We start from the raw sequence: 27,099 nt of genomic DNA on the forward strand, positions 1-27,099 counted from the left end.
CATGAAATAGCACGGAAAAAGGAAAAAAAGGCACAAAAACCACATTTAAATGACAGATACTACTATAGCACTGATTGATTCCAAACTGTGGTACCTACTGCTTTTAAAAGCATAACTTCAAACACAATGCTAAATTGTTTTAAATATAACTATGGAATTACCAAAAGAACTCTTTTTCCATTTATGTCAAAGATGAAAGATAATTTGTGATAATGCATAGCTATTTTCCTGTCATCATAATTGAACTTATTCTCTAAACTGTATTAACAACAGGGATCATCAGGGGGCCTACCCACTGATATCTTACTACACACATAACTAGTGATAAAACTTTTAGATCACAGTTCATGCTTTCAAAATGCATTTACTTTCATAAAATGCCACATTCATTTATATATTAATATATGAGTATCATACTTAAGATCATGAAATACATTTGCTCTAATTTAGCAAACTAGGAGTGTAATTTTGATTTGATTAGATTTTTTCATTACTTTATTTGATTGAATTAATACTAACAATAAAATATGCTATTAGATTTAGGAACTAAATTTGTGAGTTGGAAAAGTCTGAATTCAGATTCTGACTCTGTTAGTAGGATTGCCAGATAAAATATAGGATGCTCAGCTATACATATGAGTTTCAGGTAAATGACACATTATTTTTTGGTATATGTATGTCCATACAATATTTGGACATACTTAAATTTAAAAATATAAAGTAAGCTGAGCACAGAAGAATTGATGCTTTTGAACTGTGGTGTTGGAGAAGACTCATGAGAGTCCCTTGGACTGCAAGGAGATCCAACCAGTCCATCCTAAAGGGAATCAGTCTTGGGTATTCATTGGATGAGATGGTTAGATGGCATCACCGACTCAATGGACTTGAGTTTGGGTAAACTCCAGGAGTTGGTGATGGACAGGGAGGCCTGGCATGGTGCAGTTCATGGGGTTGCAAAGAGTTGGACATGACTGAGCAACTGAACTGAACTGAAAGAAAATTTACTCTTATCTGAAATTAGATTGTATCTGTGCATATTATATTTTCATTTGCTAAATTTGGCAACCCTATAAATCAGTCACCATTAGAATGTCAGCCCCCTTTATTCCTGAACATTTGAGCCCCTGGATCTATGTTAGTCTCCCTTCAAATTGTTCTCTCTTCATTATGTCAATTTTTCTGTAAATAATATCTCCAATACTTTGGCCTCTTGTGTCCTTAATCTCTAATCCTCCAGTGATGTGATTCCATTATGTTAACCACCCTTCTGCATAATTATATTTTAGACTTCATCATTTCAATTATATGCATTTCCTTCATAATATTTAATTCCAAGAATTCCACTCTTGAACTAACACTTCCTTTTTTTTTTTATTGAACATTATTGAAGACCCACAGCTCTAGCATTTGTTTTTTTTCACTCCACTGGAAATTATAATCCACTTATCCCATAATTATTTTTCATGTTCTTAACTCTCTCCTTATTTCATTGATTCCACAGTTGTTCATTGCAGTATGGAAGTATTGGTATATCAAGCCAGACTACCTGGAGTTAAAGGACTAAGTCTTGCCTTTGCCATTTACTGTCTATAACTTACAAGAATTTGCTTAATCATTTCACCTCAGTTCACTCATCTATAAAATCACAATTCAGTTCAGTTCAGTCACTCAGTTGTGTCCGACTCTTTGAGACCCCATGAATCGCAGCACGCCAGGCCTCCCTGTCCATCACCAACTCCAGGAGTTCACTCAAACTCATGTGAATCGAGTCGGTGATGCCATCCAGCCATCTCATCCTCTGTCGTCCCCTTCTCCTCCTGCCCCCAATTCCTCCCATAAGGCTGTTGTGAAGAATAAATAATTTATATAATGTGTGCTTAGAACAGTTCCCTCCTAGAACAAAGTGTGCATTATGTTATCATCATCGTCATTAACATTATACCTATCAGTTCAGTTCAGTCACTCAGTCGTGTCCGACTCTTTTGCGACCCCTTGGTCTGCAGCATGCCAGGCTTCCCTGTCCAACTCCTTGAGCTTGCTCAAACTCATGTCCATCGAGTCGGTGATGCCATCCACCCATCTCATCCTCTGTCGTCCCCTTCTCCTCCTGCCTTCAATCTTTTCCAGCATCAGAGTAATTTCAAATGAATCAGTTCTTCGCATCAGGCAGCAAAAGTACTGGAGCTTCAGCGTCAACCTCAGTCCTTCCAATGAATATTCAGGACTGATTTCCTTTAGGATTGACTGGTTTGATCTCCTTGCAGTCCAAAGGACTCTTGAGAGTCTTCTCCAGCACCACATTTCAAAAGTATCAGTTCTTTGGCTCTCAGCTCTCTTTATGGTCCAACTCTCACATCCATACATGACTACTGGAAAACCATATCTTTCCCTAGATGGACTTCTGTGGCAAAGTAATGTATCTGCTTTTTAATATGCTGTCTAGGTTGGCCATAGCTTTTCTTCCAAGGAGCAAGTGTCTTTTAATTTTATGGCTGCAGTCACCATCTGAGTGACAATATACAGCCTTGACATACTCCTTTCCCAATTTTGAACCAGTCTGTTGGTCCATGTCTGATTTTAACGGTTGCTTCTTGACTTGCATACAGATTTCTCAGGAGGCAGGTAAGGTGGTCTGGTATACCTGTCTCTTTAAGAATTTTCCACAGTTTATTGTGAACCACATCGTCAAAGGCTTTGGCGTAGTCAATAAAGCAGAAGTAGGTTTTTTTTTGGATCTCTCTTGCTTTTTCTATGACCCAACGGTTTGGCAATTTTGGCAGCATGAAAATGCCCTTATTTATACTCTGAAACCCTTTGTCCATCTATCTGTTCCTTCACTTTTCTTGTCTGGTGAAATCTCAATCTTTTTCAAATCCAACTGTACTTTGTGCATGAACATAGAAAGTCAAGGGAAAAATCCCAAAACAGGCTGTCTGATTGCACTTTAAATTAATAATTGTGAACTTCAAATTGTCCCTTACTACTGCCCAGAAATCCAATTCATTCCATAATGAGTCCAAGATTCATTTCATCTCTGTTTCACACCTCTCATTTTCACCAACTTGAATCACTCTCGTCACTCTTCACTGAGGAAATGTGAGCCACCAGTCAAGAACTTCCAAAAACTCTCACTACATGTTCCCAGCCTCTTTGAGTCTGCCCTCTGACTTCCCTCCTTTCACTCTAAAGGAATTCTCTGTGCCCTTGCCTTGACCAGTTCCCCGATTTGTGCACTACATCTCTTCCTCTCTTGGATGTGTGCATTTAGAGATGTAATAAACACCTCAAAGATAACACATCCACAGACATGCTTGTAATTTCTCAGAAGATTATCCCATCTCAGGAAATGGCAACCCCGGCCTTACAGTTCCTTAAGACAAAGTGCTTGGCTCATCCCTTCCTCTCACACTTCACATCCTTTGCATGAGGCTCCAAAGAGCACCTGATGTACCAAAAAGTTATTTTATTCAATCTTTAGCTTTATAATTTGGGAAAAGTAGATGAAACAAAAAGTGACATCTTTCAGAATTTTGGAAGATAATTAAACCAATAATGTCTGAAAATTTCTGACCACTGTGTCTGGTGTAGTAAATATTTAATAAAGGTTTGCCTCTGTTTTTGATATTATTAATACTGCTTCTTTTGCTTGTTTCTCCTTCTCCAGTCTATGCTAATGTAAATAAATATACAAACACATGCCATGAGCTTAAATGTCATTAGATGTGTATTAATATGAAATAGGCTGTTTGTCCCAGTTTTGTAGAAAAGTATTTCCTTTCAGACTGCTTATATGAATATAGTTTGAGATATGCAAAAAATCTCATCACTTGGTAATGATGTTATGTAATACAAAAATTCAACTTAGCTAGACTGCCTGATCTTGAATTTTGCCTCTAGTATGACTTTGGTCACTTTGTTGAACTCTACACCTCAGTTTTTCTCATCTGTAGTATGGGGATTATAATAGACTTCCTAATAAGATTGTTCCAAGCTTTTCATATTTGTGCAGTTTTAGTGTGTTTACTGAGACAGCATAAGTGCTTTGTAAGTGTTCACTACTTTTGTTTCTATTATAATAAAGGATCTTCTTCATAAGATTCCAAGGCATAAATTCAAAGGATTGTATTATAGATGTTATGGTCTATGTATTACAGATGTTATGGTCTATGTCTATGAGCATTGTTTTTTTACAACTTCAGCAATGTAAAATTACAGTGTGATTTTGCCCCAGATACTTTGCCATTTTTGAGATACTTGTTTCTGAAACAAAAATGGATGACTTAGGCTGCATTTAAAATATGGAGGTATGAAATATTTGTCAATTCCATTCATTCCACAGAGAGCTATTAAGTGCTAGTATATATATTTTAGACAAAGTTTTGTAAGAGGGGTACAGTGGTAAAATTAAACTGAAAAAGCTTTTGCCCTCTTTTAACTTATGGTATGAAACAAAGAAAAATATTTTTCACATAAATAACTATAAGACAATTTCTTCTCTTTCTAATAGCTGTGTTGGACTGAGTATCTGGTTGATTTAAGTAGCATCACACTGTGCCAATTTTTAGGCAGCACTGGGGTATTTTGGATCCAGGGTGCTAGTTTGCTCATATTTTGCCCATGTAATTCCTTATATAATTGGCAAAATAGAATTTGGTCTCCCTTCCACTGAAGTGGACAGTACTGCTCATTGGAAACAAATTTAGAAAAGAGAAAACTCTCCATGGGTGCTGCTTGTCCCTGCTGAGTATTTTGCATCTTACACAGGCAGGTTCCAAGTGGAACTATAGATCATACCTCCAAGCCTGAGACTGGGAAGCTGTCAGTTGCCTGAAGTCAGCAGATGTAGAAAGTTAAAATATTGAAGAAATAACACTCAGCAGCTGGCTATTTACCAGGAACTAGCAGATGACACCACCCTTATGGCAGAAAATGAAGAGGAACTAAAAAGCCTCTTGATGAAAGTGAAAGAGGAGAGTAAAAAGTTGGCTTAAAGCTCAACATTCAGAAAACAAAGACCATGGCGTCCAGTCTGATCACTTCATGGCAAATAGATAGGGAAACAGGGGAAACAGTGTCAGACTTTATTTTTTTGGGCTCCAAACTCACTGCAGATGGTGATTGCAGCCATGAAATTAAAAGAGGCTTTCTCCTTGGAAGGAAAGTTATAACCACCATAGATAGCATATTGAAAAGCAGAGAGATTACTTTGCCAACAAAGGTCCGTCTAGTCAAGGCTGTGGTTTTTCCAGTGGTCATGTATGGATGTGAGAGTTGGACTGTGAAGAAAGCTGAGTGCTGAAGAATTGATGCTTTTGAACTGTGGTGGTGGAGAAGACTCTTGAAAGTCCCTTGCAGTACAAGGAGATCCAACCTGTCCATCCTAGAAGAGATCAGTCCTGGGTGTTCATTGGAAGGACTGATGCTGAAGCTGAAACTCCAATACTTTGGCCACCTTGTGTGAAGAGTTGACTCATTGGAAAAGACTCTGATGGTGGGAGGGATTGGGGGCAGGAGGAGAAGGGGACGACAGAGGATGAGATGGGTGGATGGCATCACCGACTCGATGGACATGAGTTTGGGTAAACTCCAGGAGTTGGTGATGGACAGGGAGGCCTGGTGTGCTGCGATTCATGGGGTCACAAAGAGTCAGACACAACTGAACAACTGAACTGAACTGAACTGAGTGATTCATTTTATTACCTAACTTCTAGACCCTTAAATATGCTTCCCAGTGGTTGTGGCTCAAAATTAAAAAAAAAAAAAAAAAGCCAAACTGAAAAACTAACACTAAAAAATTTGGATGATATTCAACTGATATATAGCCAGATGAAAATAAACTTGCATTCTAATAAGATTTTATAAAAAAATAAGTGTAGGTCAGTTTATCTATTCCAGCTGATAATCATAACACTGTAAAAGGAAAAGAATATTCCAAATATTTAAATTTTACGTTCAGAGCGTGTAATAAATCTCCTATTTTGAATATAAGGAGCTATACAGTTAATACCAATTAAGAGTAAATGCCTATTCTCATTAAATTGTGTCCATTACCTTAAAGAATCAGTTAGAAGGCAGTAACATCATTATACTGTATGATCGCATATAAGCCTTGTTCTAATCATGGTGGAGAATATGCATAAAAGGACTTTAGAATATTTAATGAATCTCACTCCTCTCTTCTTTGGGGCAAGTCGCTTCTTTGTTTAATGTTCAGAGGCCCAATTTTATAACTTCTGAGTAAAGTTTAACATCATTCACATTGGAAGACTTAAATTCTAATTCTGCCATAAATTTAGACTATATACTTCTAGAAATTGTAGATTACAGTTTTATTTTTGAGAAAATAATCAAGCATTATGTGGCACCTGAGGGTCCTGAAATTGGATGCTAGTGGTTTTATAGTTCATTTTCATAAGGAGGCCCCAAATAGCACTCAAAAGAGTTTTCTTTCATTGTGTCATGATTCCCACCGATATATTCTACTTCAAAGAACTCAGTTATGTTTAGTTCATTTTATGAACCTCAGTAGACTGAATATGCATTAGAAGTTGACCTTTGATTTGTCAGGGCACGAGTGAACCCACTGGTGACCTCTCATGACATTTTTAAAGTACAACATCTCAAATAGTCATACTCTGTTAAATCATTTTCATATGGGTTTCTTTTCCTTTTTGTTCTTAACTATTACTTATAGGTAAAACTGTACTGTTTTTAATACTTTTTCTTTGAAAAATAAGAAATGGTTTATATTTAACACATTTTGATAAATGTAAATAGAAACCTCAAATTTAATCATAAATTGTTTAGCAAGATTTTCTAGGTGAGAGACCTTTATTTTTATTTAAACCCTTATGTACTATGACTCAGTTTTAACAATTCATGTTTAGGCTACCATCTTCTCATAAGAATTTAATGAAGAATTTTAAAATGATTTTTACCATTCATAAGCTTATTCTTCTTTGTATAACCTTCACTTATAGTGCATATAGTTTTTCAAAAACTTTGGTCCTCTGTTTGTAGAGTGTGAGGCATCTATTATTAATGAAATATTGGTAGATTTTTTTCCCCTGAATTGTCTTGAGAGATGATGTTCTCTTACTCAGAAAAAAGTCCTTCAGAATGAGGTATTCTTACAAAAAAATCATTATATCCACATATGTTCATAAGACACACTATTAAATTTAGTAGTCCCATCACATGTAAGCTTCAGATATTGTTGCTTTAATGCATTCCCTCACTACTTTGATAAAAGCCTTAAGATGTTGCCACTAGTTCTTTGATGATTTCCTCTGATGTTACAGTATCTTTCTTTTTTTTCTCCAAAAAATCTGTTTTGCATAAACATGAGAAGTCAAGGCAGTTTGAGTTAACAAGTAAAAAATTCAAGTTTTTGCAACAAAAGTCATATATTTGTACTTAAAGCCCTCTTTCTCAACATAAGAGAAGTTTATCTTCTATTTATAGAAAATATGAACATTTAGGTTTAAGAGAAACCCAAATATGTTATTCAAGTTTATAATTTTGTGCTTTATTCAGCTATTTCCCCATTTAATTAATGATATTTATTAATGGAATTAGAGGGGGAAGAGGTATAGTGACCTAGATACTGACATAGTTGTTTTCTCCATCACCCTTGCCTCACTCCTGAATGAGTCCTACATTCTGTTGGATTCAGAGATGGATGAATTTGTTTTTAATGTTTAGTTCTAGCTTCCAAATAATTTTGTGGTATTACGTTTAATAAAATGCCACTTTTAATAGATTACTCATTACATCCATAATTAGGTTTAATAATCCTGTATGGATGAAATATTAACAAACTAATAATCAACTTGTTTGTCCATTTGAACAACAGTTCTACTTTCAACTAGACTATAGTTAATAGCAAGGTATTGTATACTTGAAATTTGCCGAGAGTAGATAAGTGTTTTCTGCATTTAAAAGAAGAGTTAACTATCGGAGGCGATTGGATATGTTAATTATTTTGATCATGGTGACCATTCCATAATGTATATGTATATCATACACATTTTTAAAAGCCAAGTATCATCTTGTGTGACTCTCTTCTATAAAAAATTACCATTCTACGAACTCTCAGTGGTACCTGTGAAATTTTATTCATCTCATTGTGCTAAGATGCCATTTTTTTCATTTTGCCCCCTATATTCTGTGACTTGATAGTATAAACATCTAAAATCTGACTTTTGCATCTGATACGTTTACTTGTATTTTCTTTTCTTTAAAGTGACATTTACTAGGCACCACTTTAACTATTGTTTTTTCCTTGTCACACCTGTTGTATTTCTTTAATACCCCACCTGTTGCTTTATATGAACTTGTCAACAAAAGGCGAAGTTGTAGAGTCTGCATATGGTTTGAGAGATGCATCGCTTGCCCTTTGCTTAAGGAACTGACTGATAATGAAGCTTTGTCTGAGGAGTAAGAGTCACCAACAGCCATGTTATTGTGTGCTCTTTGTTTCAGAACTGTCATCCAACACAGGGAGTATATGTGTGAAAGTGCTCCTTGCTGTTCTATCTGACTCTTTGCAACCCCTTGGACTGTAGCTTGCCAGGCTCCTCTGTCCATGGAATTTTCTAGGCAAGAATATTGAACTGTGTTGCCGTTCCCTTCTCCAGGCGATCTGCCTGAACCAGGGATCGAACCCAGGTCCCTGGCACTGCAGGGGTATATTTTATGACTGAGCCATCAGGGAAGCCTAGAACCTGTGAAATCCCTGGGTTTTACTAAACTCAGCCCTTCCTGCTTTGAGTTGAAACCAGAAAATGAAGTACAGTTTTCTACATGATTAGCAAGATCCATACACAGGAGATGGAGAAGGAAATGGCAACCCACTCTAGTATTCTTGCCTGGAGAATCCCAGGGGCAGAGGAGTCTGGGGGGCACGTAGTCGGACACAACTGAAGCGACTTAGCAGCAGCAGCAGCATACACAGGAGGAAAAAAAAACACTTCTCAGCATACTATTAGTTGTCATAGATTTTCAGAAATATTGATACAAGCGTGGTCACTGCCACTTATTAACTATCTTTTTCTCTTATTTAATGTAGGAGGTTTTCAAGGGGGTGAATTTTCCAATCTTCTAACTTTATAATTTCTGGAGTATGTGACCTTTTAAAAAACTTTTAAATCACTGTATTCCATATTCAAGTGAAAGAACCTATATAACACATGTGACCCAAATTACTCGAGTCTAGAACGAACATCTGAATAGAGTTGTATTTATATGTTGTAATACTTGGCCAACCTTCTGTAGCATTTCAGTTGGATTTGTTTTTCAGTCGCTCAGTCATGTCTGACTCTTTGCAAACCAGTGGACTGCAGCACACCAGGCTTCCCTGTCCTTCACTATCTCCCACAGTTTTCTCAAACTCATGTCCATTGAGTCAATGATGCCATCCAACCATCTCATCTTCTGTTTCCCCTTTCTCTTCCTGCCCTAAATCTTTCCCAGCATCAGGATTTTTCCAGTGAGTCAGCTCTTCACATCAGGTGGCCAAAGTATTGGAGCTTCAGCTTTAGCATCAGTCCTTCCAATGAATATTCACGGTTAATTTCTTTTAGAATTGACTGGTTTGATCTTGCTGTCCAAGACTCTTGAGAGTCTTCTCCAGCTCCACAATTTGAAAGCATCAGTTCCTCAGTGCACAGCTTTCTTTATGGTCCCACTTTCACATCCATACATGACTACTGGAAAAACCATATGTATGTATGTATATATACATATATAATTTTCTACTTTTTCCTCATTAGTTATAGCAAAATTACCAGAAGCATTACCATATGGGAAATGTAATAAATACAAATGTTATATTGAAAGAGAAGGCAGCTGATATAGCTTACATGCAGTATAATCAGTATGTTTACATGCTAGTCTAGATACACCCAGTTATTTATGTTTCAGCAAACATTTCATTATATTTAACATATCCTTCTCATTTCAGTGTTACAACAGAAGAGAGATAGTCAAGGATCCTGGGAAATTAAGTATTAACATTCCCTTGAGGGAAACCTCTACTTAAAAAAATATATTCCATTTTAAATTTCCTAAGCCATGGAAGTATATTTAATTTATCCTAACATTTGAACTCTGACAAAATAAAAAGTGAACAGTGCAATGTTAATTCTTTAACATTTGGCATAAAAATCACATGCTCAGTCGTGTCCAACTCTTCACAGTCCCATGGACTTAGCCCAGCAGACTCCTCTGTCCATGGGATTATCCCAACAAGAATACTGGAGTGGATTGCCATTTCCTCCTCTAGGAGATCTTCCCAACCCAGGGATCAAACCCATGTCTCCTGTGGTTCCTGCATTGGCAGGCACATTCTTTACCACTGAGCCACCTGGCAAGTGTAAAAGTCACAACTCCTACAAGTGCAGAAGCCATGCATGGATTCTGGCAAATCTGGGTTAATTTATATATGTCCCTAATGGCAAAGGTGGGGATGGGAATGTGGTATGGAAAGTGTAAGATAGTTTTCACTGGTCATGATGTTAGTGGTTCTGTGTTGTGAATGTATGACTGCACATTTGTGCTTGCCAGGTTCAATGTCATCAGCTAAGGAACTCAGAGCTGACCATCATGATACTGTGCAATTTAAGCATAATCTGAGAAGAGAAAATAAATAAAATTGAAGTACTTAAAATGCACTTGTAAAACAAAAATAGTATTAAAATATCAGGTCTTTCTATTTATAATTTCTATTTTATGTGCTCTGTAAAATTTGAAGGGAAAGGATATTTCCTTGCTGACTTGTGAATTTAACTTGCTATTTCTCTTCTCAGCCCAAATGAGATGAAAAAATCTTGTTAATACAGAATATTAATCCTCTCTCTCTTTCTTCAAATGTGCATGTATTTCTCAACTTACGATGGGATTATGTCCCAATAAACCCATTGTATGTTGAAAGTATCGTAAATCAAAAATTCATTTAATAACCTAACTTACTGGACATCATAGCTTCGCCTAGCCACATTAGCCTACTTTCGGGCAAGATCACCTAACTCAAAGCCTAATTTATAGTAAACTGTCAAATATCTCATGTTATCTATTGAATGCTGAACTAAAAGTGAAAAACAGAATGGTTTCAAGTGTATCAGTGTTTGTCCTTGTGATCACGTGGCTGACTGAACTCTCTGACTAACTGATGCTACAATCATTTGGAGAGAGCAGCTTACCACACATAGCTAGCCCTGGCAAAGACCTGATCTCAAAATTTGAAGCACCGTTTCTACTGAATTTGTGTTACTTTTGCACCATGGTAAAGTTGAAAACTCATAAGTTTAACCATTGTAAGTTCGGGACCATCTGTATACTTTAAAAAAAAAAGCTTTAAATAAAAACAAATTATATGGCTAATTCCTAAAATGTTATCCATTAAACAAGACTATTGGTTAATATCCATTCAAAAAGCCTATTCCTGCCAGTATCATCATTTTCTTGGCATTTGTTGACACCTTTATGGAAATCCCATGAGTCTCATTTTCTTTGGTCTTATTCCCACATTATGATGCACCTACTGACCAAAGTGAATTTAAATACCACTGGCATTTCTTGTCCCCATGATTATGAATTATCCCCAAGAGAACATTTATACCTGGCTTCAATCTATTCTCTTTGTCTAGGTCACATCTAGATTTTGTAGATTATTTGAAAATTCCTGTCTTGAGGAACAAGACAATCTTACTTCCCCTTTCCCACTTCTATTTCTTTTACTTTGTCAGGGTGTAGTTTTATCATAGTTAAAAATGTCAACCAAAAATTATAAATTAAAATAAGAAGTATGTTTTGATGATTTTTTTTTTTTTTGGTATGCATGGGTATTTTTTCAAACCTGTAAAGGAATTTTAAAAACCCTCCAAATGAAAATAAGAAAAACATTTATATATGTATACTTTATTTCTGAGCTTATTATGTTTCCAGATTCTATTCTTTTAAAATTTATAGTGTTGTTATAAGTATTATAGTTTCCTCAGGAAAATTTTATGGTTTTTTATAGCAAAATATGAAGTTGCAGTGTCTCATATTTTTACACTCCTTTGAAAGATGACAGTTCTCTCCTTGAGGGTAGATTCTGGAAGGTGTTTTTGACATAGATCTTAAAAAATATAATAATAATACTGATAAACACACACATATTCATACAGAAAGTTTTATTTTAGTTTTTATCTCCCCAAATCATGATAATTAAAATTATCATCTCCATCTTTCTGTCAATCCACTTCTTCCTTATTCCTTATTCCTGTAACTACTCTCTTTTCTTATTTGTATTTATAATGAGTTTCAGAATATAGCTCATAGCTTTTGTTTGAAGGACTGGATTTAGTTCTTAGTGATATTATAGAAGGACTAAATTTTGCTAAAGAGTGATTCCCTGGGAAGAAAATGTTGATAAGTTAGTCTATTAGAAGAGTTTTATAGTCACTGGTCCTAATGACAAATATTCCAGTTCTCTCAATATATGGAAGGATTAAAAGTTAATTTCCTTTGAAGTAGACATGATCATTGACGGCTTTGGTCAATGAATGATAAACAGAAGTGATGGGTGTCACTTCCTGCAGAAGCTTTAAGAACGTGCATATGGTTCACTGCATACAGTTTGCCTGCCTCAGTGGTTTTGAAAGCATATATGGAGATGGAACTTCCATTATTCTTTTACCCGTATAACCCAGGGATTGAACCCAGGTTTCCCACATTACAGGCAGATTCTTTACCAGCTGAGCTGCAAGAAGCCCAAGCATACTGGAATGGGTAGCCTATCTCTTCTCCAGTGGATCTTGCCGACCCAGGAATCGAACCACGGTCTCCTGCATAGCAGGCGGACTCTTAACCAACTGAGCTACCAGGGAAGCCCCTTCCATTATCCTGGGTTCCTAAGTAACTGTATGTAACAGAGTCCTCCTTCTTCACCCCTCCTCTTCCCTAAATCCACGTGCGTGCTAAGTTGCTTCAGTTGTGTCCTCATCTTTGCGACCCCGTGGACTGTAGCCTATCAGGCTCGTCTGTCCACGGGATTCTTCAGGCAAGATTACCGGAGTGGGTTGCCATACCCACTCCAGCCTCAATCCACATAGTATAAAATAATGTTTTGTTTTTAACACTCTGGAGTTATTTGTTGCCACAGCATATCTTTCCTCCCTTGTCTAGCAGAGAGCAACTGTACAGTTTTTGCAGACTGTAAAAGAATTGTCGTTTCTCTTGTCTCTAGGGAGCTGTAGTGTCAATCATGGGAAATACCATCTCATTTGGAAATCCCTAACATTACAAAGGAAGAAGCTTTATACTTTTACCTATTTCATGAATAATAAATAATTGTCTTGTCTGAGTATAGATTAGATGGTAGCCTCCATGAAATATTTTTGATTTCTGGAATTTTATATATATTCTTCCCTTTCCAATTTTGAATTTATCTTTCCTCTTTACCTTAAGGATTTATTACCTTCCAAATGCAAATCTTTGGAGAAAGAGAATATTTTAAGTCTTATTAGTCATTTACACCTTGGTGGATAAAATACATAATGAAATAAGAAGAGAGTTTCCTAAAAATAGTTTTAGATGGTGGCAAAGTAGGGAGATTAGAAAGGATCATGGCACCTATCTGGCAAAAGGGAGAAAAGAGATTGCATGTTCAAGACAAATTTTGCCTACTTGATAATTTTTAGAAGAACTGGCTCTTGTTTAATGCTCTAGTGTATGCCAAGATTAAATATAAGCTCTAGAGAAATCTTAAAGCCCTTAGAAGAATCATAGAAGAATTAAATTATATTACTGCCTTAAAAGTTTCTAGAGACTCCTTGTTATTCAAAACTGATTTGTTGGGGACAGAAACCTTGTGAAAGGCATTTGATTCTCCATTTCTCATGGAGCACTCATGCACTTCTGCTGACACTGTGGAATGATGAGTTAATGTTTCTGAAGTTCATTGAAGTAGAAGAAGAGCATTTCAGAACTGAAAAAGCACTACTATTACAGTTGTATATTTATACTGATTTTACAATGTCTCACAACCCTTGTGCCTGGTGTGTTTCTTGTTAAGGACATCATAACTTTCATCGAATAAAACTTAAATGCAGTTTTAAAAGATATATTAAAAATTTACATATACTACACTTGCTAGTGTGCTAGTGAAGCAATAGAAATCTAGATACGTTTCAGTGTTATACTTTAGTGGGATGAACGCCTACATGTTAGGTAGTCTGTAATTCTTATATGATATTGGAATTTAAGATCAGATTTGATATTTAGTGTTTATCTTAAAGTGCTATAAAGGCAAAGTTTGGAGTAATCACATAAAACCAGGGACCATTTACTTTCTAATTTATGCACTTCTCCAAACTGGTAATGAAAACTGACTTTCAAATAATCAATATGAATTCTTTGGCAAGTGACTTAATGATAATATTAGTCTCTGTAAAAGGAAATTTTCTATTCATGCTGCTGCTAAGTCGCTTCAGTTGTGTCTGACTCTGTGCAACCCCATAGATGGCAGCCCACCAGGCTCCCCCGTCCCTGGGATTCTCCAGGCAAGGACACTGGAGTGGGCTGCCATTTGACATATAAATTCCAGTTTTATATACTCATATCTGATTTTGTTTGTTTATTTTCTATGGTAATATTGATTCTGAAATTTTTCTCCAAACTTCTTAGGAGAGTTATATCTTTTCTTTGAATTTAGCTTTCTAAAGGAGAAGTTAGATATCTTCAGGGTTGATCAGGCTGGAAGTTTTTCAAAAATTAATAATTGTCTTAAACTAGGGTACTTGTTGGTAAGAAAAAAGACACTTGTGGGCATAATGGTGTATACGAATAAAATCAGTTGCCATTGAAAATAGTTTTTACCAATAATCTTTTATCTTTGAGACATCTATGAAAGCAAGCTGAAGTTACAATGAATGCATTGTTTTTCCTTTTCCTTTTGGAAGAGCTAGTATGCTAACTTCTTGTCTGCTTTCTGCTTACTTGTAGAACTATTTTCTGAGTCCATTTCCAATAAGTTCATTAGCTGCCATTTGGCAAACAGCATTTTTTTCCCTCTGTGATCTATTTATATGTTTCTAACTTAAATATTATTTTATTTTAGATATTACCTATTACTTATTGGTACCATAGTGCCCCCAAATATGTTTGATTTTAGAAACCAAGCATTCTCTACTTTTGCAGCATTTCTCATTTCAATATCCTGTTCCCTCACAAAATCAGGTAAAAGAAAACAATCCATTTATTCTTTACATCATTTTTGTTTGCTATTTCATCTATTGCTATTTTTCTGCCTTTAATTTAAATAGTGGAAAATTTATCTTCCAAATTCTATTTGATTTTTAGTCTCCTTAAGGATAAGGATCACAGCAGCTTGTCTGTGTAGCATACTGCCTGATACATGGTAGACAGTCTGCGGCTGCTGCTGCTAAGTTGCTTCAGTCGTGTCTGACTCTGTGTGCCCCCATAGATGGCAGCCCATCAGGCTCCTCTGTCCCTGGGATTCTCCAGGCAAGAATAGTGGAATGGGTTGCCATTTCCTTCTCCAGGTAGACAGTCAGTAGCAGCTTATTAGTGACTAATAAACAAATATATAAAGTACTGATTTTGATGGAAAAGCTATTGTGAAGAACACAATATTCTTAGTACCTAACATATACTGTCTACAGGACTGTGTGACAGGACTAATTCTAAGTACTTAGAGCATATGCTGTCCATGTTCTGTCTACACTTTCATATACTACTTATCATCTCAGTCTTCCAACCATCTTCAAGGGAAGTTTGTCAGAAGGCTGCCCTCAGTATGATAGATTCCGCTTTGCTAAGGTGTAACTTGGGCAGGATATGCTTGGGATTTAATGTTCCCATGGAGGCAGCCTAAAATCAATGACTAATGGGTTTAGGGGTCTAAATATCCCAGGTCTTTTTCTTATACAAATGAAAAAATGACTGAATACTGGATTTCTTAATTTTAATTCCTCTCTTACTTAAGGACTGCAAAATTACTCTTATAAAAAGCTGTCTTTCTTTTGACTCACTGTTACCCATGTCAGAAAATTAAGATTTATAGAAAAGTCTGCCTCAACAAAGGTTTTACCTTTGCAAGGGGGGTTTTCTTTTCAACCCTAAGAAAGCAGGTTTCTTTCAACTTCTCTTAAACTCTTCAACACTTCTTTCAACTTCTCTCAAACTCTTCAACACTTCCCACTCCTACTCACCCTGTCTATCCTACAGGGGGGTCCATGGCACCCTAAGTGGGGTCCTATCCGTCTGGAAAACTCAACACTGGGGGAGGAACCAAAATTACTCTGGGGAGGGTGATTGAATCACTCCGGGGGGAGCCACAGAGAGTGCTCCGGGGGGAGCTTTGGCTCCAAAGAACTTACCTTCGAATAGCCTGTTCGGGCGCCACTTGCCAGGGTCCAGCCCCGGTGGATCCAGGGTGATTCGAAGGTGGGGGGACGGCGTCGGTGTCTTTGGACTAATACATATTTAATTACAGATATATAGAGAGATTAGAAACGGATAGTGTAGTAGGAGATAGTGTAGTGGAGAAAAGGAGGCTGAATCCAGATGGGAACTCAGCCAGAGAAACGGGAGCAAGAAGGAAGCGACATGGGGGAATCAGTCTTTCTGGAAACTGATCTGATTTCTTTATTTGGGGTTTGCTTATATACCTTTTGTTACATATAGGGATGAATACAGAGTCACATGGGGGTCAGCAGTCCTGACCTTTATCAACATCAGGTGCTTTACATAAAAAGGTCTTAGGGATTTTATGATCCTTTCTTTCTGATAACCAAAAACTTATTTTTTCCAAGGGTGTTGTTTCTTAAACCAGGCACCACCATCCAAATAAAGTTGCATTCCTATAGGGTGAAGGTGTAGTGAGTTACAATCAAGAAAGGAATTTATCTAACCCAAGGTTAACATGATTAATCTTAAAGGTTAATACTTATTTCTCCTATATGTTTAAAGGTTAATACTTATTTCTCCTATATGCTAGTTATATTCATTATATGGCAGGAGTATGGATAATCCTGTCACACAAGCTAGTCTGTCAGCAGAGAGGTTTGACCTGAAACATCCTTGTCCCACCCAGGGGAGGGAATTAGCAGCAATTATTGGCACAACAAATGAAAAACCCTTCACCAATATAATTCCTAACCAACCCACTATACTAATAATTTCCAACTCCCCCAAAGAATTTACCTTTAGTAAGTCTAAAACATCTCGTGCCTCTCAGGTTGGGAGGCTGTAAACAATCACATGTGGCCAGACGAACCTATACAGGTTGGCTAGATAACCTTCAGAGGAGTCCATAAGCTGAAACACTCTTGCCACGCCCAGGAATTTTTATTGCCTTGGAGCTGCACGTTAACTCCTTCTCTGAGAGAAACGGTTATGGGGGAGAACATAAAACAGACTCTGGTTTTGGGGTAGATGCTCGGGAACAGGGGGTTTCCTGAGGCTTGATCACGCCTTTGCGTATGCCAAGCCTCCTTCCTCATGACCTTTGCCATGGGTGGAGTTCCTCACGCTGGCCCCCAGCAGTTAGTCATTAAAAAATATTTCTTTTTTAAGAGAGGTTTTAATCTGTATGTGCTCAAATATGTTAGACTTTCTTGATATTTTTCTCTACTTTATGGGTTAAAAATAGTCACGTTTTGGAGGATGATTTTTAAAGTTTTATATTTGTATCTTTAAGATTTTGAAATTAAATTTTTGGTGTAGTAGAAGTATGGGTCTCTGTCTACTTCTATCTCTTTCAACACTTTGTTAGCTGTTTACCCTTAAAATATTTATTGAGAAATATGTTTCCTACTGATGTGAAATGCAATCTTCAATATGTACTAAAATTCTAAAAATTTAGGTTTGAGTTTTCTATCTACTATATGTTAGCAGCAAGCTGTTTAAATTAGTGTAGTTTTACAGTATGTTCAGTATCTCATTGGTCAAGTCCTTCTTCACAGTATTTTTTATATTCAAAATATTTTGGCTATGTTTTTCATTTTTTTAGTAAATGATAATAGAAATACCAATAGAATATAACTAGAATTTTGAAGGATATTATATTGAATTTATAAATTTATTTCTAATTAAAATATACTGACTTTAATACTTATTATACTTAGATGTGTAAAGTTCCATCTTTTCACCCACTCAAGAGCATTTAACTCTTATGTTTCCAAGGAAGCCTATAGACAGGAGGTCAGATACAATCTAGACTTGGAAAAAAAGGAGAGTCTTGCATTAGGACATTCTAAGTAGAAGGAATTCATAGAATTCTTAGTAGTAGGGCTTCCCTGGTAGCTCAGCTGGTAAAGAATCTGCCTGCAATGCAGGAGACCTGGGTTTGATCCCTAGGTTGGGAAGATCCCTTGGAGAAGGAAAAGGTTACCCACTCCAGTATTCTGGCCTGGAGAATTCCATGGACTATACAGTCCATGGAATTGCAGAGTCCAACAGGGTGACTTTCACTTTTACTTTCAAGTAGAAGGAAGGAAGGAAGGAAGTTTATGATGAAGCTTGAAATCCAGATTTAGATTTGGTTGTGAGGACTTTTATATGCTATTCTAGAGGAATGGGAATCGTTTAGGCAGTAAGAAGTTTCTGATGTTTACCACTAAGGAGAATAAACTGATCAAATCTGTGATTTAGAAAGACTAATCAAAATCACTGCAGATGGTGATTGCAGCCATGAAATTAAAAGACGCTTACTCCTTGGAAGAAAAGTTATGACCAACCTAGATAGTATATTCAAAAGCAGAGACATTACTTTGTCGACTAAGGTCCGTCTAGTCAAGGCTATGGTTTTTCCTGTGGTCATGTATGAATGTGAGAGTTGGACTGTGAAGAAAGCTGAGCGCCGAAGAATTGATGCTTTTGAACTGTGGTGTTGGAGAAGACTCTTGAGAGTCCCTTGGACTGCAAGGAGATCCAACCAGTCCATTCTAAAGGAGATCAGCCCTGGGATTTCTTTGGAGGGAATGATGCTAAAGCTGAAACTCCAGTACTTTGGCCACCTCATGCGAAGAGCTGACTCATTGGAAAAGACTCTGGTGCTGGGAGGGATTGGGGGCCGGAGGAGAAGGGGATAACTGAGGATGAGATGGCTGGATGGCATCACTGACTTGATGGATGTGAGTCTGAGTGAACTCTAGGAGTTGGTGATGGACAGGGAGGCCTGGCATGCTGTGATTCATGGGGTCGCAAAGAGTTGGATACGACTGAGCGACTGAACTGAACTGAACTGAATTATATGGTTGGGCTCCCCTGGTGATTCAGAGGGTAAAGAATCCAACCACAATGCAGGAGACCTGGATTCAATCCCTGCGTTGGAAAGATCCCCTGGAGGAGGGCATGGCAACCCATTCCAGTATTCTGGAGAATCCCCACTGACAGAGGCATCTGGCTACACTCCATGGGATCACAAAGAGTTGGACATGACACAGCAACTAAGCACAATCATGTGGTTGGTTCCACTGAAAACCAGTCCTCATCCAGAAGCTATTTTGGGGACTATGAAATCACCTCTTCAACATAAATTCATGTATGGTTGAAAGGGGCTTTTATGATTAACGAAAGGTGCTTCTCTCATCCCTGTTAGGAATCGTGAACCAGGAACCATGAATGAAGTCCAAATATTTATTTCTTATTCTATCACAGTATCATACATAGTAGCATACTACCCCTAAATGTTTTGGGGCACAAATTATTTTTAAAATTAAAACAATATTTTAATATAAGTAATAAATATATTTATTATATAAAGTATAGAAGCCATAGGTAAACAAAAATTTTTAAAATGTCTTAAGTGTTCTACTGGAACACCATTAACATATAAGCACCATTAACACATTGGTGACTTTTGCTTCAGGTGTGTGTATCCATACATTTCTAACTTTTCAAAAACCAAAATGTATGCCTTTATAGTAATAGAGCTTCAGCACTTATGAATCCCACAAATGTGTTTTAAATTATATTTCAATCTAAAGTATTTTCTAAAATGACAAAATCTCAGGGTTTCTCTTTCTTAAAAGTGTTTCTTAATTTCCAAAATTAATTTTATTCTGAAATAAGTATTTACTCCTTCCCATCACTTTAACAGATTTAAATGTATCAGAACATCATCAGAAATTGTAAAATGGCTCAAAAATTATTGATGATGAGAGAACTTTTAAAATTTTTACTCAATAGATTTGCAGTTCTTCATGGAAGACACAGTGTTGAGACATTGTTATTTAGCCTTCACTGTTTGACAAACATAAATGTCAATTTAATTGCTTGATGTTTATAAAACAAGGGTAGGAGAAATTTGAATGTAATCTTTGCATGAAACTTCAGTAATTATACTGTACATAATGATGTAACTATTATAACATAAATGCAAAATTTCATAGCACAAATTGTAGCGTAGGAACAAAGATGTATCTTTAGATTTTTACCTTCATGTAGGTAACTGATAAAGGAAATGAGACTTCTTTAGATGTTTCATTTATAAAAGGCAGTGGGTGAGTAACTGGTACTCATGCCCCTTAAAAATATAGATCACATTGGGATATTAATAATAATAATAATCTTGTAAGCGGAATTAAATATCTTCCATCCACACAGGGAGATAAAATATTCCTGTACAAGATTAAAATTATCCTAGAATTTGAGGGCAAAATCATATGTAAGGAAAATGTGATTATATGAAATATGGGAAAATTGATGGCCTAGAGCAGAAACTCAAAATCTATTAACACTCTCAACAAAACTGCAATTCTTAAAAACTGGAAATTAGTGCAGGTCAGTTTGTTGAAGAAATATTAAATGTGAGACTTAATATGTTGCAATAAATATGGGATCTTAGTCTACTTTGATAACAACCATTTACTGCTTGTGCATATTCTGGGAAGAAATGTTGATTATAGGGCAATGGGATCAATGAGAGCTTTTATTCTAACCACATTACTGTGGAGTCCTTTTGTTGGAGTGCTGTTTCTCAAGTTGGTTGCATATTTCAGATAAAGAAAGGAAGTCCCCAACGTGAAACTGCTGTGTCATTTCTTCTTCCTTAACTGAAATTCCAACCAAGGTTCAGGAAATGCCCTAATGAGCCACTTCTCTTTTCTCTTTCCTCAACTAAGTGGATTCCAACCAGCCCAGACTATTCATTATTCATGATTAGCTCGTTTACTTTGGTTGTCTCTTTTAGCATGGTGCTTATGTTATGGGAAGAGTGATTATAATTTGTTGCTGTTTGTAAAGGTAATAACACTAATAGAATCCAATCATTGCTGGTAGGTAACCAAACTGACAAGTTAATTTTCTGTACTTTAAACTGTGAAAGAGGAGTCTAATCAATACCTGCTTTACTTTGATATGTGTGGCTTACTGATAATTATAGTTTTATCTTGTATGATCACTGGGTATCAGGATGTTATAGTAGTTGAGCTGTGATTTTCTGTAATTTGGGTAAAATATATCTAAAACTCTATTAATGCCTTATTTTAATCAAGATGTAGAAATCACTGTTTTATTTCATAACCAAAGCAATTTCTTCTTTCAGTTTAATATTCTAGAGTATTTACTAAATTGGAACATGATTTGACATTTTATTGCATCTTATATGTTATTTTATGAGTAAATGTTAATTTCTGTTTACATTTTAGCAATACATATTTTATTGGCTTTTAAAGGTAAGAAAATATGAGTACTCTTCAGAGCAGAAATAATATCAGATAGTACTTTAGCATATGCTATTTTTCAAGTATCAAAAGTTATTCTGTTTTTTTATGAAAACTTGAATCTGAAAAATTTGTATAAGACATGTCAAATATCCCAAATCAAGAAGTTTTTATTATAATAGTTTTCAATTACTTTATTAATCATAGTTCTTAATTGTAATAATTAGCAGAGCTGTAGTAGGGGCTGGAAGATTATATATATATTTGTATTATATGCACATAAATACACATATATTTTGTATATATTTGTTTATATGAATTATAACCCATGCTTTTAGTAACATCTTAAAATGTTTAATTGGGAATAGACATTTTGAGAAGAAAATAAACTTGAGATAATCTTTAATTCATTTTAGATAACTTTTTAGTAACTTATTTACCAGAAATTCATTTAAAGTTAAGAGACTTTAAAATAACCTTCACAGTTCTTCCCTATTCAGGCTGTGTCAACAAAACAAAGTGAAGCAGATATGGAGTTCATTATCAAGATTATTCAGGCAATTCCGCTTCACTTCTATTTTAGGTGAATCTGAGTCTAGCTTTATACTTTCAAGTAAATTTTGAATTAATACTAAATCTTCTACTTTTTTGGTAGAAGCTACCTTAAATAGGCCAAACTTTGTAATCTCCAGTTTGAGAATAAAAACTTTTTTTTATCTATAAACCAAATGGAATAGAGATAATTTTCATGTTGTATGTCTTTGGTTTGATTACCATTACTTTTCTAAAAAGATTTCTATTTCATTATGCAGGAGTAGAATATTTCAATGTATGTGTAATTTTGTTGAACTGGAAGTTGCAGCTCATGTCAAAAATGAAACAAACTGAAAAAAGTTCATTCAAAATCAGCTTAATTTTAAAGACTGTGACACAAGGATTTATTATGTTTTAGATAACCAAAATATTATGAGATATTTAAATCTGATGGAAATTTCTCTTCAGTCCATGGAATAATCCAGACAAGAATATCCTAGCATTAGTGACATTTTCAGAAACTGTAGTAATTTTGAAAGTGGAAATCATTTTGAAAACAGTGGTTTGAATAGTTAGAAAGGAGAAATAAGAAAAGGGGAAACTGAAAGAAATAAAATATTCTTATACAATAGTTTCAAATAATCTAATGAAATATGATTCTAAATAATAACTATGGATACTAATAAAGCATTAAACATACATGTGGAAATATAATGGATTCTTTATTAATCAATGTATAAATAAAATTCAATTTTTTTTTCTAAAAATAAATGTACAAAATGAAATTCACTCATCATGCCAGATTCTTCACAGAGGCAAATCTGGTTAATTCTTTATAGTAAAAAATGTTAGATTAAGCAATGGAGTGATAACAGATCCACAGAAGTGTTGTTTACAAATAGCAGATTGCAAAATTTACACTGTTGGCTAAATAAAAACAAATGAATAGTGCAAATGAATAATGCAAAGTAGTTGCTCAGGTTTTATTGATTACATTTACCAAGATCAGGAAGAAGAGTCAGTGAAGCATAGATAGCCGAGGATGTATGAGGAAGTGTAAGAATCACAAGTGCTTTTGAAAACATAACCTGTGAGGGGAGACTTTAACAGTAGTTTTGTAGAAAAATGAAATATTAATAATGTACAAAAATATTCTTAATTTTGTGTAGATAAATGAATTTCCAGCTTGTTAAGGAAACTGTAAGTCAGTGTATAGGTGTTTGGAGATATACGAAAATTGGCAGACATTATTTTGCTTGTGAGAACTTAGCTGATGATAGATAATTTTGCAATTCTATTAAGTTGTATCTATAGGAGCATGGAAATCTTGTCCCATTGCCTATCAGCAAATAAGAATGGTATGCGAATGTATTGTAGGTGGAGCTAGTGGTAAAGAACATGCCAGCCAATGCAGGAAACATGAGAGATGTGGGTTCGATCCCTGGGTCGGGAAGATCCCCTGAAAGAGGATATGGCAATCTGCTCCAGTGTTCTTGCCTGGAAAATCCCATGGACAGAGGACTCTGGAAGGCTACAGTCCATAGTGTCACAAAGAGTCATACAAGACTGAAGCAACTTAGCACATCTGCTAAACATTAGGAAAATTGAGGGATCTGTGTTATTGAAAAGTGAGATAGTAAGACAGGTTGTAGAATTTCTTTAGATGACCAGTTTTAAGAACAGATTGGTTAAACAAAGTAAGTCCTAGGTTCTGATTTTGTTATTGTTCCTAGGATACAACAAGAGTTTGAGCTTAATGAACTTAAAGCCTATTAGGATGCTGTTTTTCTCTTTATCACTTTAAGTTTGAAAGAACATGTGGGTTTCAAAAATAGAACTAAAAAAGGCAATTGAAGGGAATGAGTCTGGGAAAGAGATTGAGTTTTAATTCAAATTCCCATGTCTCCTTACTTCATTCCCAAGAGTTACCATGGAAGAGTATTTCCAAATCATTTCTTGTCCTTCCTGAAACACTCCTCCTTAGCCAGTGTACTGGAACAGATTGTGATTCACTGTCTAGCTTCTTCCACTGGGCCACAGAATCCTTCTGTTCCTCCCTTTCTTTATTCTTTCTTTTGCAAACATGTTTCTAATACAGAAGTTTATACATACATGAACAACTAATTTCTGAAAGATATTTAGCTTCCTTAGATGTATTTCCAAGCAAGAATTTGAGCCAGGGTTATCTGTTCAATCAGGCATTTGACTGTATCTCTTTTTACCTCCGCTGGTGAAAACTGGTTCTATCAAACATCTTTCCATATGCTCCAAAAATCTAGACCACTACCTATTTGCCTTGAAAATCTGTCTATAGAAAGGTAATGCTCTCAGCTAGTGCTTGCAGGGAATCCCTCAACAGCTAGGATTTTGACATTCTCTGCTACCTTTGATCTTGTGCAAATTCAAATAGATTTGAACTGAACTATTGAGATCTGCAACAGAAGTTCTGTCAGTAGAATTTTTACCATTAGATTTTAAGGTCTGATAAACTTTTAGCCTTCTCCTTAGTTAGTCTTAGGCTAAGAAACATCTGATCCTCTAGTCATTCTCTCAAATGTTTCTCTCCATTTTGTCATTCACTTGTCCTCTTCTAAAGCTTCTGATTTTCCTGCATGTATGTAAGGTACTTTTCACATGATGGATGATTTGCTCTTTCCATCAGAGCAGAGATGTGAAAAGCATGGGCTATTCAGGGGTCTTTGATTAGAGCTTGGAATCATTGTGGGGAATAACATAAAGAAGAGCTGGAGAATTAACGTAGGGGCAGATCATAAGAGCTATGCTTTTAAGGGTTATATGATTTTAACAAGAGTAACTTGATCTGATTGTGTTTTAAGCAAGGTTATTTCTGGCTATTTGGAACATGGATTGGTGGGACGAAAGACCAGTCATAAGTTTTAGATTTTGTTTATAGCGTCCTCTTGTATTTTAAGCCAGCAAGGACAAGTATGTAGGTAATACTTTGTAAAGTGGTTGATTGTACCTCTGGCAAGAACAGAAGACAAAATCTTGGCTAAAAATATGATAGAACTTACTTCATAAGAAAATCAAAGGTGATGAACTGTCATTTTCCACTGTGGAAGTAACCACTTAAACTGAACATGAATTAGCTCCCAAACAGTGGGCCAAGCAAATATTTGCAAATGATTCAGTGATTTCTTTGTGGTTGCTTGGTTTAGAGCTGATAGAACACACTGTAAAATAGGAAGTCAGACGTTCAGCATTTTTAGCTTGCTACTAACTTGCCATGTGACTTTGAATAAGCCTGTGTGTCTGGGAGGGGGGAGTGTTTGCTGAATGTTTTAAATTGAATTAATATGTAGCATGGAGAGTGAATGAAGGGCTGAGGCTGAGCTTGAGTGTGAAGGAAGAGGGGTCTGGTGGTGTTAAAGTTTAAATCTCCCATGCTTGAGAGATAGTTCTGAATTTACTCCAGGGATATCAAACTTAGATTGGTCATGAGAGCTCTAAGATTGGAAATCTAGGTCACAACCCAAAGGAAGGACTTGCCTGCTTCTCCCTATGGGATCCCTAATCTCACATTTATGACAGATTTATAGAGCACAAAACATAACCAGGGATTACTATCTCATATATCCTCTCCTATGAAAACAGCCTTGGAGGACTCTGCTTTAGGACAGAGCTCTCAGAGCAAAACAAAATAGAGAACAAAGCAACTCTGCATAATTTGCCTTTCCATCATAGGTCATATCTTCTTTGCCGTATTTTCCAAAAATATATTGTCAGTTCATTCTCATTTCTATTTATTTCAGAAGGAGACCCTTCACTAAGTAGTATCTAAATTCATTTAGATTCAACCCCCTGAACATACCCAGTGAAATATATAACACAACCTTTAACCAATTATTTAAGATGTATTTTCTTTTTTTTGTTGTTTTTCTTTCTGTTTGTTTAATTTTACAATACTGTATTGGTTTTGCCATACATCAACATGAACCCGCCACGGGTGTACATGAGTTCCCAATCCTGAACCCCCCTCCCACCTCCCTTCCCATTCCATCTCTCTGGGTCATCCCAGTGCACCAGCCCCAAGCATCTGGCATCCTGCATCGAACCTAGACTGGCGATTCATTTCTTACATGATATTATACATGTTTCAATGCCATTCTCCCAAATCATCCCACACTCTCCCTCTCCCTCAGAGTCCAAAAGTCTGTTCTATACATCTGTCTCTCTTGCTGTCTTGCATACAGGGTTATCGTTACCATCTTTCTAAATTCCATATATATGTGTTAGTATACTGTATTGGTGTTTTTCTTTCTGGCTTACTTCACTCTGTAGAATAGGCTCCAGTTTCATCCACCTCATTAGAACTGATTCAAATGTATTCCTTTTAATGGCTGAGTAGTACTCCATTGTGTATATGTACCACAGCTTTCTTATCCATTCATCTGCTGGTGGACATCTAGGTTGCTTCCATGTCCTGGCTATTATAAACAGTGCTGTGATGAACATTGGGGTACACGTGTCTCTTTCAATTCTGATTTCCTCAGTGTGTATGCCCAGCAGTGGGATTGCTGGGTCATAAGGCAGATCTATTTCCAGTTTTTTAAGGAATCTCCACACTGTTCTCCATAGTGGCTGTACTAGTTTGCATTCCCACCAACAGTGTAAGAGGGTTCCCTTTTCTCCACACCCTGTCCAGCATTTATTGCTTGTAAACTTTTGAATAGCAGCTATTCTGAATGGTGTGAAATGGTACCTCATTGTGGTCTTGATTTGCATTTCTCTGATAATGAGTGATGTTGAGCATCTTTTCATGTGTTTGTTAGCCATCTGTATGTCTTCTTTGGAGAAATGTCTGTTTATTTCTTTGGTCCATTTTTTGATTGTGTCATTTATTTTTCTGGAATTGAGCTGCAGGAGTTGC

Source organism: Budorcas taxicolor, chromosome 4 (genome assembly GCF_023091745.1).
Source record: "Budorcas taxicolor isolate Tak-1 chromosome 4, Takin1.1, whole genome shotgun sequence".
Taxonomy (NCBI): domain Eukaryota; kingdom Metazoa; phylum Chordata; class Mammalia; order Artiodactyla; family Bovidae; genus Budorcas; species Budorcas taxicolor.